The sequence below is a fragment of the Pan paniscus genome, chromosome 15 (genome assembly GCF_029289425.2).
Source record: "Pan paniscus chromosome 15, NHGRI_mPanPan1-v2.0_pri, whole genome shotgun sequence".
Taxonomy (NCBI): Eukaryota; Metazoa; Chordata; class Mammalia; order Primates; family Hominidae; genus Pan; species Pan paniscus.
In genome coordinates, this window is record NC_073264.2 from 102,081,314 (window position 1) to 102,099,387 (window position 18,074).

The 18,074-nt window shown below is 34.2% G+C and overlaps 1 long non-coding RNA gene and 6 other non-coding genes across 9 annotated transcripts in view; all 7 read left to right on the forward strand.

The window, feature by feature from the left end:
- LOC103784048 (uncharacterized) overlaps nt 1–18,074 on the forward strand; it is a 137,868-nt gene that overhangs the window by 43,653 nt on the left and 76,141 nt on the right. For all 3 annotated transcript variants that reach the window (XR_010109783.1, XR_010109782.1, XR_004666313.3), the window contains exons 7-10: nt 9,222–10,926; nt 12,322–12,398; nt 13,807–13,885; nt 16,199–16,275. This is a non-coding gene — a long non-coding RNA (uncharacterized LOC103784048). The remainder of the gene's footprint in view (nt 1–9,221; nt 10,927–12,321; nt 12,399–13,806; nt 13,886–16,198; nt 16,276–18,074) is intronic.
- On the forward strand, nt 3,396–3,467 carry LOC112437078 (small nucleolar RNA SNORD113/SNORD114 family). The gene has a single exon (XR_003025743.1). It is a non-coding gene; the product is annotated as a small nucleolar RNA SNORD113/SNORD114 family (small nucleolar RNA).
- On the forward strand, nt 9,926–10,000 carry LOC112437082 (small nucleolar RNA SNORD113/SNORD114 family). The gene has a single exon (XR_003025746.1). It is a non-coding gene; the product is annotated as a small nucleolar RNA SNORD113/SNORD114 family (small nucleolar RNA).
- LOC112437081 (small nucleolar RNA SNORD113/SNORD114 family) lies at nt 11,625–11,702 on the forward strand. The gene has a single exon (XR_003025745.1). It is a non-coding gene; the product is annotated as a small nucleolar RNA SNORD113/SNORD114 family (small nucleolar RNA).
- LOC112437079 (small nucleolar RNA SNORD113/SNORD114 family) lies at nt 12,998–13,072 on the forward strand. Its single transcript, XR_003025744.1, has one exon. It is a non-coding gene; the product is annotated as a small nucleolar RNA SNORD113/SNORD114 family (small nucleolar RNA).
- Nucleotides 14,561–14,637, forward strand: LOC112437072 (small nucleolar RNA SNORD113/SNORD114 family). Its single transcript, XR_003025737.1, has one exon. It is a non-coding gene; the product is annotated as a small nucleolar RNA SNORD113/SNORD114 family (small nucleolar RNA).
- On the forward strand, nt 16,890–16,963 carry LOC112437073 (small nucleolar RNA SNORD113/SNORD114 family). Its single transcript, XR_003025738.1, has one exon. It is a non-coding gene; the product is annotated as a small nucleolar RNA SNORD113/SNORD114 family (small nucleolar RNA).

An 18,074-nucleotide genomic window follows, 5' to 3' on the forward strand; every position in this document is an offset into this window, starting at 1 on the left:
CTCTTGAAAGTATGTATTTTACTTCACCAAATGAGCACATTATGGTGAAGAACTGATTTAGTCATTCTCTAATGCTAAAGATCTTGCCTTTTACTTCTGTGGGTAAGGAGAGAAGAGATTTATGTAAGTAACAATTACTGTTTACTGTTCTTGGATTGGGAGGTTGGTTCATGGGTGTTGCCTGAATTTATTAAAATAATAACTGGATATATTAATAAATAAAACTAGGTAACACCAATATGGACCAGTGATGAGAATATGTTCAGAATTGGGATTTATGATTAATCTGATTTGGTACTAGTAAAATTCAATAAAAAAGATACAGGGTATTTCATTCATTTTCAGAGATGATTCAAATTGTTTTATTGTTGCGTTGTGATTCAGTTAAGTACCTCTCCAATGATAAAGATTTAGGCTATTAATTCCTTGAGGGAGGAGCACATAGGAAGATGGACAGTGTTGTCAGTGTTCTAGTTGTGCAGTAAGATTATGATTCCTTGGTGATTTATTATACCATATTTGGCACTTGAAAAAGGACCAACCGTGGACCAGTGAGTAGCATGGAGCTGACATGAAAGAAGGAAGTTGATTAATTTATAAGTGCAAAAAGTGCATATATGTATATATACGTATACAAACTCACACACACATATGTTGCAAAAAGTGACTTCCATCTATTAGCTCTTTGGTCAATGGACATATATACAATCATTAGTATTCACAGATGTTGTTCTTGAGCTTTTTGATTCATGAGAATTGATTATACTATTATTATTAATGAATCAATGAATAAAGAAATAAACAATGCATAAAGTATGTCAAGTATAGCCAATCATTAGTATTCTGAGCTGTAGGAATCAAAGATTTTGATTAGATTCTGTAACTCAGAGGTTTATTAGAAAAAAGAAACTAGTTATTTCGTCTGTGGGAAAGGGGCTTACAGCAAAAGTTAGGAATAGCCAAAGATCTGATTCTCAGTTCTTCATGCCTGTGAACTGTATGAGAAGTGAACCAATGCAAGAATAAAGATGTAGAAATCAATGATGGCTAATTATGGAAGTCTTTAATGAAACAAGGGTTATTACTAATTATTGTTATTTTCTGAAGCACTGAGTTTCATAACATAAATAGATTAAGTGTCCCTTACTATTTTCCATAAAAGACATATCTAATTTCACGAGAGTCCCTGTTGTGATTTTGGATTGATGTTGGGTTGTCAGTTTTATTTAGAAAAGAAACAAATCATTTACATTAAAAGTAATTGTTCCAATAATTGCCTAATTGAAAGAAGGCCAGGTGTGGACTAATACTGAGAATATGACCATAGGTCTTATTAATCCAATTCTGTTCACTGAACATTATCTAAAACAACAAAAATGATCTAGCCGTTTGTATTTTTGGGCAGTGAGCATACAAACAGATATTAGTCAGTGTTCTTGTCCATTGTCTTGGCTTTTATTCATTTTGATGTATTGTAAAAAGTGAATGAATAAATGAGTTTGCGTTTCAATTATTTAAAAGAGTATGGAGGATTGGCCAAAGTGTCATCAAACAAAAATAACAATTAACCCATTTTTACAGATGAAAAATAAAAGAAATCTACATGGATCCCACTTTGGACAAAGTGCGTGTCAACAGTTGCATGAAATGGTATTTCACGTCTTGATTATTGTTTGTTTTTATTCTTTTTTTAGAAAAAATGAATAAATGATCAAATTATTTTGGGAGTAATTAAATAAAAGAAAGAACACAAGTGAGTCAGTAAATGCTTAAATTAAGGTAGATCTTGGATCATTGCTTCATGGCACACTCTCAGAAATGCTCAAATATGGTGCCTTAAAAAAATTAATGAGGTTTGGGTGTTGATGTGGTTAGGGAGTATACAGATAGATAGTTGTTAGTGGTTACATTTATTACTCTTGCTTTGGGTGGATTTAAGGGTTCATTATATTAAGAATTAAACAGTAAGTAAATTCATACATAAAAGGTATGGTTATTCTGGAGTCAATAATGAGAATGTGTTAGGAACCAAGGTTTATGATTAATCTAAAATAATTTCTAAAAGAAGTTAAGTCTTTGCTGTTTCGTTCTTTCTAAAATGTGTATTTTCCTTCACACAATGAACATTCCACAGCTAATTATTCGATAACAATAAAGATATTGGTGTTTTGCCTCTGTGGTTAAGGAGCTCAGAGACTGTTGTAGATAATAAAGTTCATGTCCTGGGTTTAGGTGGCTTGTTCATCACTAAATTATGTTAGAAGAATAAACAGCTAAATATATACATATATAAAAAGCATACCATACAAGAACCAATAATGGAAGTGAACCAAGGTTTATGATTAGTCTAATTCAGCCCAACTTAGGTCCATTACAAATGATGGAGGGCTTTTATTAATTTCAGAGGTTTTTAATATTGTATTTTATTTTGTGCCGTGGTTGATTTACACACATTTCTTTAAAGTTAAAGATCAAGGCTATTCACTCCTCTAGGGAGAAGCAGATAGGAAAAGGAAGATAGTGTCAGTGTCCTCATTGTGAGTTAAGATGGTGGTTCACAGTTGTTCATTCTATTGTATTATTATCTTTTGCTGTGTAATGAATTACTGAACAATTTAATGGATTAAAACAACAATAAACATTTGTCATTTCTCACGGTTTCTATGGCAGGAATCCAGGAGAGGCTTACTGGGGGCAGTTTTAGCTTAGGGTTTCTTGTGAAGTTGCAGGCAAGATGTCAGGTTGAGTTGCAGTCATCTGAAAGCTTGACTGTGCTAGAGTGTCTGCTTCACTTACATGGCTGGAAAGTTGGTGCTGATTGTGGGAAGCCACAGTTTCTTCACGAATAGACTCTTCCTCAGGACTGCTTGAGTATCCTTACAACATGGCAGTTGATGTCCCCTAGAGCAGTCAATCTAAGACAGAGAAAGGTGGAACCCTCAATATATTTTATAATCTAGCTCCAGAAGTCATACACCATCATTTCCACAGTATTCTATTGGTAATACAGGCGGTCATGATTTAATATGGAAAGAAGCTACACAAGGCTATGCATACCAGGAGCATGGGCCTTGGGAGCCATTTAGAGGCTGGCTACCTCATGTACTATCTTTAAAATATGGACAAATTAAATAAAAGAAAGTCTGGATGAAATATTAATGTGAGATTGGTATGAAGCAAGGAAGTGTAGTTAATTATTTGTATAATGCTTGGATCCATTCTAAAAAAATGCAGTATCACTTCTATGGAAAATAAGCTTATAGATCTCAGTAATATTCAAGGATCTTGTTCTTAGTTTTTTTTGATTTGTGTCTATTGGCTTTGTTGTTAGTGATTCAATGAGTGAAACAATAAACAAAGGTATGAATGAATGAATAAAAAAGAAATGCTAGGCCTAGACCAATGATGAGTATTCTGGGGTGTCTGAATCAATGATTTTGATTAAACCCTGTAACTCTGAGGTCCATTATAAGAGGAGACCTAGTTAATACCTGTATGGTAAATGATATTATGGTGGAAGTTAGAATTATTTGGGATTTTGTTCTTAGGTGGTTGAAGTTCATAGGTGTGGATTGTATTACTAGAAAAGATTTAGTAAATGAAAAATGAAACAAATATGTAAATAAAGGAAGACAAGTAGAGCCATATGTTGCCTAATTATGAGAATGTATAATGTATTTATTATTATTAACACACTTCTGAAGCACTCAGTTTCAACATAAATTGATTAAATCTGATACCTATTTGGGTAAGGAATATACATACAGAGACAAGTACCTAGAAATCAGTATTGTTTGTCCTGCATTATTTAGATGGTGCTGTTTCTTAATGAACACAAGAAAATATGATCTAGTCTGGGAATCATGAGCAAATGACAGGTGTTAACGCCATTCATATTTCTGATGCAATCTGTATGTTCACAGATATTGATGATGTCATGAGTGAATGTATACACAGGAGTGAATGTATTCAGTTATTCGAGGAAGGTAAAGCAGTGTTTCTTGACTTTGGCTCTATTGACATTTTGGGTAATTCTCTATGGTGCAAGATTGTCTTGTATATTGTAGGGTGTGTAGTAACTTCATTGGCTTCTACTCAGTAGATGCCAATGTTGACCCTCCTCCCAGTGTGACGATCAAACATTTCTTCAGACTTTGGCAAATTTCATCTGTGGGGGGCAACATTGTCCCCAGTTGAGAACCACTGAGGTACAACATGGACTGAAGAGGAGCATGTGTTAAAAAAGTGTGAATTATTTATCCTGTAGTATCTTACTGATGTTCAGATAAAGAAAAAGCAAAGCAAAAGACCTAAAACTAGGCTCTTCCCCCACGGGGTCAGGTTCATGTGTATAGTTGCATTTAATTGTATTACAATTCTGGGTTGTTGATGGGCTGATCATACTGTGTTTTCTCTGAAAAAACAAAGAATTGTTCATGAGTACTTACTAAATGAATAAGTGAAATGACAAATGAATAAAGAAACACATAAAGGAGAGTCTAGCATGGACTATTTTGGTGAAAATTTACCATAAAAAAGTGGTTAAATTTACCTAATTCTGTACTGTATAAATGAGATCCATTATTGGGAATAAAGTTCAGATTTTTACCATCTGGGTAGAAAACACATAGATGGATACTTGTAGTAGCTTTTATTCTTGTGTTGGGTGCCAGATAAATCAGTAAATAATATTCCAGGCCATTCTTGGGCCACTGATTAAAATGTGGTGTGAATAAGAGTTTATAATTAATCTAGTACAGTCCTACAAATGTCCCTTGAAAGATTTCAATGCATGTAGGCTGTTCTTTCTTAAATCTACTCTTACTTTACACAATAGATGCACCATACCTGATTTAATTATTTTTCAGTGGTGAAAATTATGGCTTTTACTTCTGTGGGTAAAAAGTGTAGGAATGGATTTAAGTTAATTTTTATATTCTTGATTCGTGTGGGCTTGTTCATGCTTTTTATTATTTTAGAGAAATAAATGGGCACATATTTAAATAAAGTAAAAAAGCTCTGTGCTGAGATCGCGCCACTGTACTCCAGCCTTGGCAACAGAGTGAGACTCTGTCTCAAAAAAAAAAAGCTCTGTGCATTGCCCAGTGATAGAAATGATTGTAAACAATAACAAAATTCTATTTCCATTAGACACAACTGAGAACATTAAAGAAAATAAGTTAGAGGGTTTTTAAATGACTTTTAGAGTTGAGGATTATTCCATTTTATTTTTGCACCATAGCTAACTTATATTTCCTCAAGTGACCTAATCTGTTGAACATATATATATATATATATATATATATATATTTTTTTTTTTTTTTTTTTTTTTTTTTGAGACGGAGCCTCTGTCTGTCACCAGGCTGGAGTGCAGTGGTGAGATCTCGGCTCACTGCAATCTCTGCCTCTTGGGTTCAAGCGATTCTTCTGCCTCAGCCTCCCGAGTAGCTGGGACTACAGACAAATGCCACCATGCCCAGCTAATTTTTGTATTTTTAGTGGAAAGAAGGTTTCACCGTGTTGGCCAGGATGGTCTCGATCTCTTGACCTCTTGATACGTCTGCCTTGGCCTCCCAAAGTGGTGAGATTACAGGCGTGAGCCACGGCGCCTGGCCAATCTGTTGAATGTTTAAGGGCAGCACATAGACAATGGTTTATATTGTCAGTGTTCCTATTGTGGGGTAAGATGGTGTGCTCGTGGTCATTTAATGTGCCACATTTAAAATACAGACAAATTAGGCCGGGCACTGTGGCTCACACCTGTAATCTCAGCATTTTGGGAGGCTGAGGCATGCGGATCACCCGAGGTCAGGTTGCCCCGGCTGGAGTGCAGTGGTGCGATCTCGGCTCACTGCAACCTCCGCCTCCTGGGTTCAAGCGGTTCTCCTGCCTCAGCCTCCTGAGTAGCTGGGATTACAGGCACACACTGCCACGCCTGGCTAATTTTTTGTATTTTAGTAGAGACAGGGTTTCACCGTCTTGGACTCCTGAGCTCAGACAATCTGTCCTCCTGGGCCTCCCAAAGTGTTGGAATTACAGGGGTGGGCCACCGCGCCTGTAATTTTGGGTTCACAGCAAAATTGAGCAGAAGGTACAGAGATTGTTTCCCATATGCCCTTTGTCCTTCTGCATGTATAGCCTCCCCTGTTATCAACATCCACCCCATTAGAGTAGTGCTTTTGTTATAATCTACATTGGCATATCATAATCACCCAAAGTCCATAGTTTACAATAGGGTGCACTCTTGGTGTTGTACATTATGTGGTTTTGGACAAATTTTTAATGACATATATCCACCATTATAGTATCATACAAAATACCGCAATGCTCTGAACATCCTCTGGGTTCTGCCTAGTCATCCCTCCCTCCCCTACCAACCCGTGGCAACCACTCATCTTCTATTGTCTCTGTAGTTTTGCCTTTTCCAGAATGTCATACAGTTGGAATCATACAATACGTGGCCTTTTCAGATTGGCTTCTTTCACAAGTACTCTGCATTTAAGGTTCTTCCATGTTAAGCATAGCTTGATCGCTCTTTTTTTTAGTGCTGAATAATATTCCATTTTCTAGGTTTACCACAGTTGATTTATCCATTCACCTACTGAAGGATATCTTGGTTTCTTCCAAGTTTTGGCAATTATGAAAAAAGCTGGTATAAACGTGTGTGTGCAGGTTTTTGTGTGGATATAATTTTTCAACTATGGGTAAATACCAAGGTGCATGATTGCTGGATTGTATGGTAAAACTATGTTTAGTTGTAGAAGAAACTGCCAAACTGTCTTCCAATGTGATTGTGTTGATTTTGCATTCCTACCAGCAATGAATGAGAGTTCTTGTGACTCCACATTTTTGCCATCATTTGGTGTTGTTAGTGTTCTGCATTTTGGTCATTCTAATAGGTGTGTGGTGGTATCTCGTTGTTTTAATTTGCATTTTCCCAATAATATATGATGTGGAGCACGTTTTCATGTGATTATTTGCCACCTGTATATCTTTGTTGGTGAGGTGTCTGTTAAGGTCTTTGGCCCATTTTAAAATCTGATCACTTTCTTATTGTTGAGTGTTTTTGTTTGTTTGCTTGTTTTTGAGACAGAGTCTCACTCTGTCGCCAGGCTGATCTCGGCTCACTGCAACCGCCACTTCCCGGGTTCAAGCGATTCTCCTCCCTCAGCCTCCCAAGTAGCTGAGACGACAAGTGCCCGTCACCATGCCCAGCTAATTTTTGTATTTTTAGTAGAGACGGGGTTTCACCATGTTGGCCAGGATGGTCTTGATCTCTTGACCTCGTGATCTGCCCACCTTGGCCTCCCAAAGGGCTGGGAGCCACCATGCCCAGCCTATTGTTGAGTTTTAAGAGTATTTCGTGTATTTTGTATAATAGTGCTTTATCCAATATGTCTTTTGCAAATATCTTCTCCTAATTTGTTGCTTGTCTTTTCATTTTCTTGACAGTTTCTTTATGGAGCAGAAATTTTGAAAGTTCAAAGATCAGTTGATTATATTTATGTGAGTCTATTTCTGGGCTTTCTACTCTGTTCCACTGATCTATTTGTCTGTTCTTTTGCCAATACCACACTGTCTATTACTGTAGCTTTGTAGTAAGTTTTGAATATGGGTATTGCCAGTCCTCCAACTTTGTTCTTCTCTTCAATGTTGTGTTGGCAATTCTGGGTCTTTTGCCTCTCCATGTAAACTTTAGGACAGTTTTGTCAATATCCACAAAATAACTTCCTGGGGTTTTTATTGGGATTGCATTGAATCAAGCTGGGAAGAACTGACATCTTGACAATATTGGACTTTCCTATCCATAATCTCCATAACTTTTTCCACAATGGCTGTACTAAATTACATTCCTACCAACAATATAGAAGAGTTCCCTTTTCTCTGCATCCTTGCCATCATTTGTTACCTTTCATTTTTTTGATGAAAGCCATTCTAAAAGATAAGAGATGATATCTCATTGTGATTTTAATTTGTGTTTCCCTAGTGATTAGAGTGACTGATAATTTTTTATATATCTGTTGGCCATTAGTATGTCTTCTTTGGGAAAATATCTGTCCAAATCCTGTGTCTATTTTTAAATTGGGTTTTGTTGCTATTGAATTGTTTGTGTTCCTTACATATTTTGCATATTAACCCCTATGAGATGTATGGTTTGCAGATTTGTTTTCCTGACCTGGAAGTTGTCTCTTCATTTTGTTAACTGTTCCTTTGCTGGGCATAAGGTTTTTAATTTGATGACATTCTACTTGTCTATTTTTACTTTTGTTGTCTGTGTTTTTGGGGTCTTATTAAAAAAATCATTGTCTATACCAATGTTGTGGAGCTTTTCCTCTAGTAGTTTTATAGTTTCAGATTTTATGTTGAAGTTTTTAATCCATGTTGAGTTGATTTTTGTATATTGGGTGAGATAAAGATCTAATTTCATTCTGCATGTTGATAACCAGTTTTCCCAAAACCATTTATTGAAGATACTGTCTTTTTCCCATTGTGTTCTCTCGGCACCTTTGTCCAAAATCAATTGATTGTAAATGTGTGAGTTTATTTATGAACTTTTAATTCTGCTCCATTGGCTGATATATCTGTTTTTATGCCAGTATTATGCTGTTTTGATTATAATCACTTTATAATATATTTTGAAGTCAGGAATGTAATGCCTCCAGCTTTGTTCTTTTTGCTTAAGATTTTTTGTATGTGGCTATTCAGTGTCTTTTGTGGTTCTATATGGATTTAAGGATTTCCCCCCCTATTTCTATGCAAAATGACATTGGAATTTTAATAGGAATTGAATTGAACCTGTAAATGGGTTTAGGTAGCATAGACATTTTAACAATTTTAGTTCTTTCAACCCATGAACACAGGGTATATTTCCATTTATTTGTGTTTTCTTCAATTTCTTTCACTAGTGTTTTATAGTTTTCAGCATACAGGTCTTTCACCATCTAGGTTAAATTTAGACAATATTTTTGGTGCTATTGTAAATGGGCTTATTTTCTTCATTTCAAGTTAATTACCTATTAGGATATAGAGTCACTACTGAATTTTTTTTGATGATTTTCTATCCTGCAATTTTACTGAAGTCATTTATCAGTTCTAACAGTTTTTTTTTTGTGAGGTAGTTTGGATTTTCTGTATATAAAATCGTGTCATCAGCAAATAGAGACAATCTCACCTCTTCTTTTTTCTATAAAGATGCCTTTTATTTCTTCTTGTTCTTCTAGGATAAGTCTACTTTTCTTCCACATAACAACCACAGGATAGATGACATTCATTTTCTAAGAAACAAAATCTTGGCAGTTAGATCCGTGGGGTAAAGAATATAGATACTAATGTAAGTTAACACCTCAAGTTCATGTCCTTGGTTTGGATGCTTTGTTCAGGAGTGTTTAGTGGTATTTCAAAGGAATCAATATCTATAACAGAAATTAAAATAACCAGGAATGGACCAGTGATGGAAATGTGTTCCGAAAATATGTTTAATATAATTTGGCACAACTGAAGTGATAAAAATATAGTAGTTAGACCATTTATATTCACAATTATTTAACATTGTATCTTATTTTCTACCTCAAATGATTTAATCTTTTCCATATTGGTATGGTCCTGGCCGATAACTCTTTGTGTGGCAGCCTGAGAGAATATGGAAGACACTGTCAGTGTTGGAAGATGGTGGTTTTATCACTTTTCATTGCACTGTCTTTAAAACATGGGCAAATTGACTAAAAGAAGACTACAGAAGAAATAATGGTGATTGTGAATTTGGTATGAAGCATGGATGTTAATTAATCACACATGTTCTCTGAGGTCCATTGTTAAGGGAGACAGCCACTAATGGGGAGATCTTATTCCTAGAATTTTGTGGTTATATTATTATTCATGAACCAATGAATAATAAATGAATGATATAAAGGAAGAAAAACGTGCTTGGACCAATGATGAGTACCATGGGGTATCTGAAACAGGATTTTTGATTAAACCCGTATGCAATTCTGAGGTCCATTACAAAGAGACACGTATTATTCCTTTTTTGGGAAGTGAGCCTATGGTACCTTTTCCTTGGACTTTGTGGTTCTTGGGGATGGATTGCATTTTTGTTATAAAATCAGCCCATGAATTAAAAATTTATCAATGAGTAAAACATAAAGCATAAGTCATGTACTTATTATCAGCGAATGTAATGAAACATGGATTATTATTAAAACTTATCTGAGACTCCCAATAAATTAATACCCAAGGCTTCTACCATTCTGGTAAGGAGCATATGGTCATTTGTATGCAAGAGTCAGTTTTTGTTCTGTGTTGGTGGTGGGTTGCTAACTATTTTATTAAGAAAATGAAGCATCTTTAATCATGTAAATAGTTGGTTAAACAACCACTTAATTGAGACCAAGCAGAGACCAATGATGAGTGTATTAATCTATTTTTTAATGGATTTTTATTAAACAAATAAAAAAAAGAAACACAGTCTATTCTTCCTGAGGGCAATGACTCTAGACAGACGTAAATATTCTTCAGTGTTCTTGTCCAGTGCTGTGAGATCACAGATACTGATGACTTTTGTATATGAGAAGGAAGGTGCATTTTTATGTCTCAGTTTATATTTTAGAGTCAGCAAACCATGGACCAATTAGGAACAAATGTTATGATATGAGAATGCTGATTCTTATTTTTTTTTTTTTCATGATAGACATTCTAAGAAAAACTCTAGGCTCTCTCATTGTTTTTGGAATACATACATGGTCCTTTCCAAGTAGTTTCTTAGAAAAATGTTTTTAAAAAGAGGCTTTTAAAAAGAGCCTTTTAAAATGTTTTTAAAAGAAGGCTTTATTTTTCTCTATAGAATGAAAACCATGTAGCTGGTCTTATTATTCTCTAATCATGAAGACCATTATTGTTATTTGTGGACTAAGGAGCAGAAAGACTGATGTAAGTAAACATCAAATTGATGTTTTGGGCTTGGACTGTATTCATTCATGGGAACCCACTACATTATTTTGATAAAATAAATGGTTAAATAACACATGAAATTAAGGAATGCCGGTCATGGACCTATGATTGTAATGTGTCATCAACAAAATTTTATCATTAATTCAACCCAACCCAACTGAAGACCATTGTTAAATAAATGAAGAGCATTTCATATATTGTCATAGTAATTTAAATTCCCATTTAATGTTTTTGCTATAGTTGCTTAACATATTCCTTCACTGACAGACATTGAAGTTGTTGACTTTTTGAGGTAGAGGTACCTTGGGAGATATTATATGTTAATTTGCTCAATTGTGGGCTCACATGGTAGGTCCTTGGTTTGCAATCACATTAATGAGTAGACAAATCAAGTGGAAGGGAAGCTGGTAGACACCAATCATAAGTATGAGATTTAAATGCAGCAGAGTCGCTGATGAATCTCTATGTGTAAACTTGAGGTTGATCACAAAATATGATCTAGTCTATTTGTTCTGCATGAAAGAGAGTAATGAACAGATCTTGGTTCTATTAAAGCCTTTTGTTCTCAGTTTTGTGTCATTAAGGGATATTGATCATATAATTATTATTCCTGAAACCATGAATGACTGAGTCAGTTCAACAAGGTATAAATGAATGAAGAAATAGAATGCCTAGCCTGGATCAATGATGAGTATTGGTGGAGGTGTCTGAATCAACACTTTTGATTAAGCCCTCTGTGTAACTCTGAGATCTGTTATTGAATGAGAACCAGCCTATATTCTCTGTAGAAATTACCTAATAGAAGTTAGGAAAATTCAATAAAACTTGTTCCTGAACTTTTGTAGTTCAAAGATATGGAATGTATTATTTTAAGTGAATTCAATGCGTAAATAGAGAAATGTGTATACATGAGAGAAGATTAACAGGCCTACTTATGGAACTATTCTTTGAGTACAATGAAAAAGTATTATAAATATTAACACTGGCAATAAAACAAGTATAATTATTAATCTGAGGTAAAATCCTATTATACAGAACATATTGTATCTGCAGTTGAGACAATTTTTTTGGTTTTATAGTTTGCTTTTTTTTTAATTAAGAAAAGGGAAAGTGTTTGCATCAGCCAGAAATCCATTAAGTAATATCTACTTAACAGATTTTTATATAGACAAATATTCATAATCATTACAGATCTTATTCTTGGGCTAGGTGACGCATTCAGTAGTGTCTATTATACTATTTAAAACTAAAAGTTCAATACTGGCCTGAAAAAATTGCATTTTTGAGCCAAGGTTTATTGTTATCTAGTTCTGCTTGACTAACATCCATTGAGAAAACCGTATATCTATTCTAAATCTGCCTTTTTCTCTCCAGAGTGGACATAGGCCAGCTGATTTAATAATTTAAGAAAGAACTGTTATCCTGAGTAAGGAGCATAGAGACAAATATAAGTAAGTTCCTTATTTCAAGTTCTTTCTTTGAATGGTTTGTTTTTGGGTGTTAGCTAAAGGATTTCAAAGGAATCAATGTCTACAAACATGAAATAAATAACACACCCCAAATGCACCAATGATGGGAATGTGTAATGAACCATGAATTATGTTTAATCTAAATCGTCACAACTGAGTTGATTATAAAAGAAGACAAAAGTTAACTTATTCTCAGAGCAGCTCAACATTATTCTTTATTTCATGCCATGGTTGTTTTACACATTCCCTTATGGGTAGAGATCCTGGCTGACATCTGTTTTGGGGCAGCGCATGAGAATATGGAAATAGGTGATTTCGTTGTTTTTTATCAGGCCATCGTTGACATATGTATGAATTAAATAGAAGTGGGCTATATCAGAACGAATGCTGAATGTGAACTGAGAGCATGCAGGGGCATTGACCAATTCACATGTGCACCTTTACGTGTCATGGCCTAAGAAATGTAGTCTAGCTCTATGGGCCAAGAGCCTAAAATTTAATGATCTTGTTTTGGGGATTTTTGATTGTATCATTATTTGTGAGTCAATAGGTCAATCAATAGATGAAAAAAATGCACATCATGGACCAGTGATGAATATCATGGGGTTTCTGAAACAACATTTTTGATTAAACCCATCTGCAACTCTGAGGTCCATTACAAAGAGACACCTCTTTATTCTTCAAGGAAAATGAGTCTAGAACCTTGTTCATGGCCTTTTGTGGTTTGAGGGTATGAATTACATTATTATAATAAACTTAGTCCATGAATATAGAATTTTATCAATGAATTAAGAATAAGAAAGGTATGCATGCACTTACCTACTAAGGCATGTAATGCAACATGGATTATTATTGAAACAATTTTGAGGTTCTTAGTCCCAATAAATTAGTGGCTAAGGCTCTTATCATTTTGGTAAGGAGCATATGGTCATCTGTGTACAAGACTGAATGTTTTTGTTCTGTGTTGAGGCAGGTTACTGGTTGATCATTTTATTAAGGAAAAAGAAATACATTTACATGAATAAATAGTTGACTGAGTAACTGTAATTGAGAGAGGGAGAGCATGGAATGATGATGAGATCTATATACAACGACACTCATGATTAATTCAGTCTTTTTTGGAATTTTACTTAAGCAAACAGACAAGTTTGGTACTAGATTCACAGCGTTTATTATATTATCTAAAACAAAAAATTTCATGGTGAGAGATATTTCATCTTGACAAAAACAATTTATGTAAGTTAATAAATAGAAGTGTTCTCTCTTCTGAAGTGTTCAGAATAGGGTACAAAACAAGGTTTATGATTGTTTACTACAGAGCTATGATTCATTTTAAAGAGCTAAACATATAGTATTTGATTCTTTTTAAAATTTGCGTTTTATGCTGCAGAATGAACGCACTCTACCTGATTATAGTCTTCTGGTGAAGATCTTGCTGTTATCTCTGAATCAGGAGAGAAGAGATTGATGTAAGTAAAAATCAAACTTTGTGTTCTCGCTTGGGAAACTTGATCAAGTTTATTCATTGAATTATTTCAAAGGAATAAAAGGCTACATACATAAATGAGTCAAAGGTGGTTATGCATGGACCAATGGTAGAAATGTGTTATGAATTAAGAATTATGATTAATCCATTTCAGCACAACCAAATTCATTAGGACAAAAAGTTGAAAGGTATTTCTGTCATTTTCAGAATGCCTTAATATGCTGTTTTTGTACCATAGTGGATTTAAACACTTCCCCATTGTGATTGTTATTGACAGTTAACTAATTGAGGGAAGAACATAAGAAAATGGAAAACCTTGCCTATAGCTGTGGTATAACGTGGTGGTTATACCATGATATAACCATAGTAACGTCTTAAAAATACGGATGTTAAATGAAAAAAGCCCAACCATGGACTAATGGAATATATGGAATTGACGTGGTGCAATTTGTGGAATGAATTAATTCACCTTTGCAATACTGAGGCTCATTACAGAGAGAGCCAGTCCTCTAGTTCTGTGGAATATGAATCTTACAGACATAGTTACTTCTTCAAGGATCTTTTTGCCCTCTAATTCATGGATAGTGATTTTACTATTAGTGAATCAATGCCTAAATCAAGAACAGTATAATTGAATTAAAGCACAGAATACCAAGTCTGGATCAATGATGAGTATGCGTGGGGCATCTGAATCAAATATTCTGATTATACCCTGTCTGTATCTCTGAGGTCCATTGCATCTATGGGAAATGTGCTTGGAGAGAAAGTTAGACATATTCAAGGAATATGTTTTTGGTCCTTTTTGGTTAATGGGTATAGATTGTATTATAAGTAAATCAATGAATGAATAAAGAAAAATACAAATAAAGACAAGGAAGGCTTCATTTCATTCAATTATGAAAGGAGCTAATGATGTTTTGAGTTTATATAAGTCTGCTCCTCCTTCGAGAGCATATAGATAGATATGCACTCAATGTTCCGAGTTAGTGGCAAGTTTCTGGTTGCGTGTCTTGTTTGATTTAGAAAGGGATAAAACATATTCTTAAATGATGTATTTAGTTTAATAATACTTAATATAATAAATATTAGCCAATAAAATTAATATTCATATTCAATAATAACAATATTACAAATCATGCTAAACAAATTAACATAAATTTTTATAATAAACAACAATTTAATACAATTAATAATAAACACTAAAATACTAATGATTAGGTTGTGAAATGTGGAGAAAGTCTAAGGATGAACATGGAAAATTTGAATATAATAACCAAAAATCCTCTTATGTTTGCTCATTTTTATTTAAAAAGAAAAATGCAAATGCATTTTTATGACTTTCATGAGTAATAAGTGAATAAATAGATGCTAGTGTCATGAAGGGTTTTTGTCCAGTGTCCTTTGAATTCGTGAATAGTGGCACTATTATTATGAGTAAAAGAATCATTTTATATCTCCATCCCTTATTTAAAAGAGGGCAAATCATGGACTAGTGAGAAGCATATGTAATGTATGCAAGGGTGTGATTAATCTTGTCTATCCTCTTGAAGTTTACTTAAACAAAAAAGTTCCAGGACCCTCCTTCCTTTGGAAGGGTTGTGAAGACCCACTCTCTAGACATATTTTGATATTAACATTTAAATGGAAATTAATTAAAAATAAAAATTCAGTTCCTCAGTCGCACTAGCCACACCCCAAGCCACATGTTGCAAGTGACCACCATTTCAGAATTGCCAATAGAGAACATTCGTATCACTGAAGAACGTTCCCACAGTGCATACAGGGCTAATATGAACAGTTGCAGGTAATAGTATTTAATTTTAGGTAGCAGGTGACTTCACCATTTTGAGTTTTCTTTAGAAAAGAGAGTAGATAATTAAATTATTTTTTGAGTTATTCAATAGATGAGTAAATAAACGAATCAGTAAATAGTTTGAATTAAAATAACTGTGGCCCACTGGTCAGATTGTGTTATAAAACAACAATTTAAATTCACCTTATAGTGCAAAAGTTTTCCTCATTAAAAATGTGTCTTCCCTTTATGCTAGGAATACCTAGGCAGATATTGAAAACTGCTCTTCTAGTGTTGGGTGGTAGATTCAAAAATGTTCATGATATTATTTCATGCTAAGAATTATGTCAATACATGAAAAAGAACTACTGTTGGGTTGATGATTAAAATTTGACACAAACCAATGTTTATGATCCATCCAGTAATGGAGAACTAACTTCTACTTAAAAATGGATTTTAAAATGTACACTTTTTATTCTTATAAAAGTCTGCCTTTTCCTCCAGAAGGAATAGACGAGATTGGATTTGGTCATTTCCCCAAGGTGAAGAGCATGGCGATTTCTTCTGTGGTAAGGAGCAATGTGAGTAATGGAGTTTCTGTTGGTGGGTTATGCGGTTGGTTCATGTGTGATTATTGAAGAAAGGAACAAAAGGCCATATACACAAAAATGAAAACATCAAGTAACAACCAATAATAGGAATGTGTTGTAGGCCAAGGAGTAGGACTGACCCATTTCAGCACAATAGAGACTTATTTTTTAAAAAGGTAGAAGGAATTTAATTTTCAGAAGTGTTTCATGTTTTGTAGTATTTCTGCACCATACTTGATTTAAGCATTCCCATATTGGAAGAGATTCAGGCTGTTAACTGTTCAGGAGAAGCTCTTGTAAGGTTAAACATGCTGTTTGTGTTCTAGTGGGGGATACCATTGTGGATTTTCATTGTTCATTATACCACCTTTAAAATTAGGCAAATTAAATGAACATAGCCCAGTCATTGGCCATTCATGTTGATAGTACTGATCTGAAGCAAGATTTGTTGATTATTCCATGTGTGGCACTGAGATCTAGTCTGACAGCTTTGTGGGAATTGAGCCTAGAGATATATTGTTGTGATATCCAGGATCTTGTTCTCAGAATTTGTGATTCATGGGAAAATGAAGGTATACATGAATGAAGAAAAAGAGTGCCAAGCCTGGACCAATGATGAGATTGGAGGGTGTCTGAATCAAAAATTTTGATTAAAGCCATCTGTAACTCTGAGGTCCATTTTAAAAAGAGGCCCCCATTTTTCCTTCTAGGGAAATGAGCTTATAACACAAGTTCAGAATATTCAGGTATCTTGATCATGGGTGTTCATAGTTTTTTGGTATAGATTCCATTTTATAAGTAAATCAATGCATAAATTTTGCATAAATGGGTAAATATAAGGAGAGCTTGGCATTGACCAATTATGAGAGTATGTAATGACGAATGGATTATTATTATATGCTTCTATAGCACTGAATTCCAGTGACATATAATGATAGAGGCTGTTGCCTTGTTTTGGAAGGCGTATGTGGACAGATGTATGCAAGACACAAAATAATTGTTTGATGTTGATGGTTGTTTACTGATTGGTTTTATTTAGAGGAGGGAAAATTGCATAAATAAATAATAGATGAAACAGTTATTTAATTGGAAATAAATGAGCATGTTTCAACTTGAGAATATTCCTTATGAAAAGTTATTATAAATCAAACTCTGTACTGAGTTTTATTAAAAACTAAAAAAGCATCTAGTTTCTAAATCTTGTGAATAGCATAATGGACATATGGAGACATAATATTATTCAAGCTTCTTCTATAATGTAAGTAAATTCCTATATATTGAATTGTTACATGTGAATAGAATATGTCCTTGTCACAGTTAATTTTTTAAAAGAGGGCATAACACAACTGAGTGAGAAATGAAAATGAAAGTTAGTCTTTTTCTAAACTACTGATGCTGTCTTCCTGGTTAGGTGTGGGCATATAGACATTGAACATGAAAAGCATTTCTGTTGTGGGTTCTTCATGAGTTTACTGCTCTGTGTGTGTGTGTGTGTGTGTGTGTGTGTTAGTATTTGTGAATGTATAATGAAATATTCCATGCATCATAACATAAATAAACAAATCAAAACAATAAATGAATTCATATATAAGTAGGGTAAAGCATTTACCATTGGTGATAATATGCCATGAATCATGAATTTAAATTCATCCATTTCTACACATGTTGAGTCCATTAAATAAAAAAGATGATCTAAAGTGGTTGCCTGTGTAGGTGTCTATAGACAGATGTGTGCCATAGTCATGGTTTTTGTTTTGGGTGATGAATTTAACAGTGTTTATTGTATTATT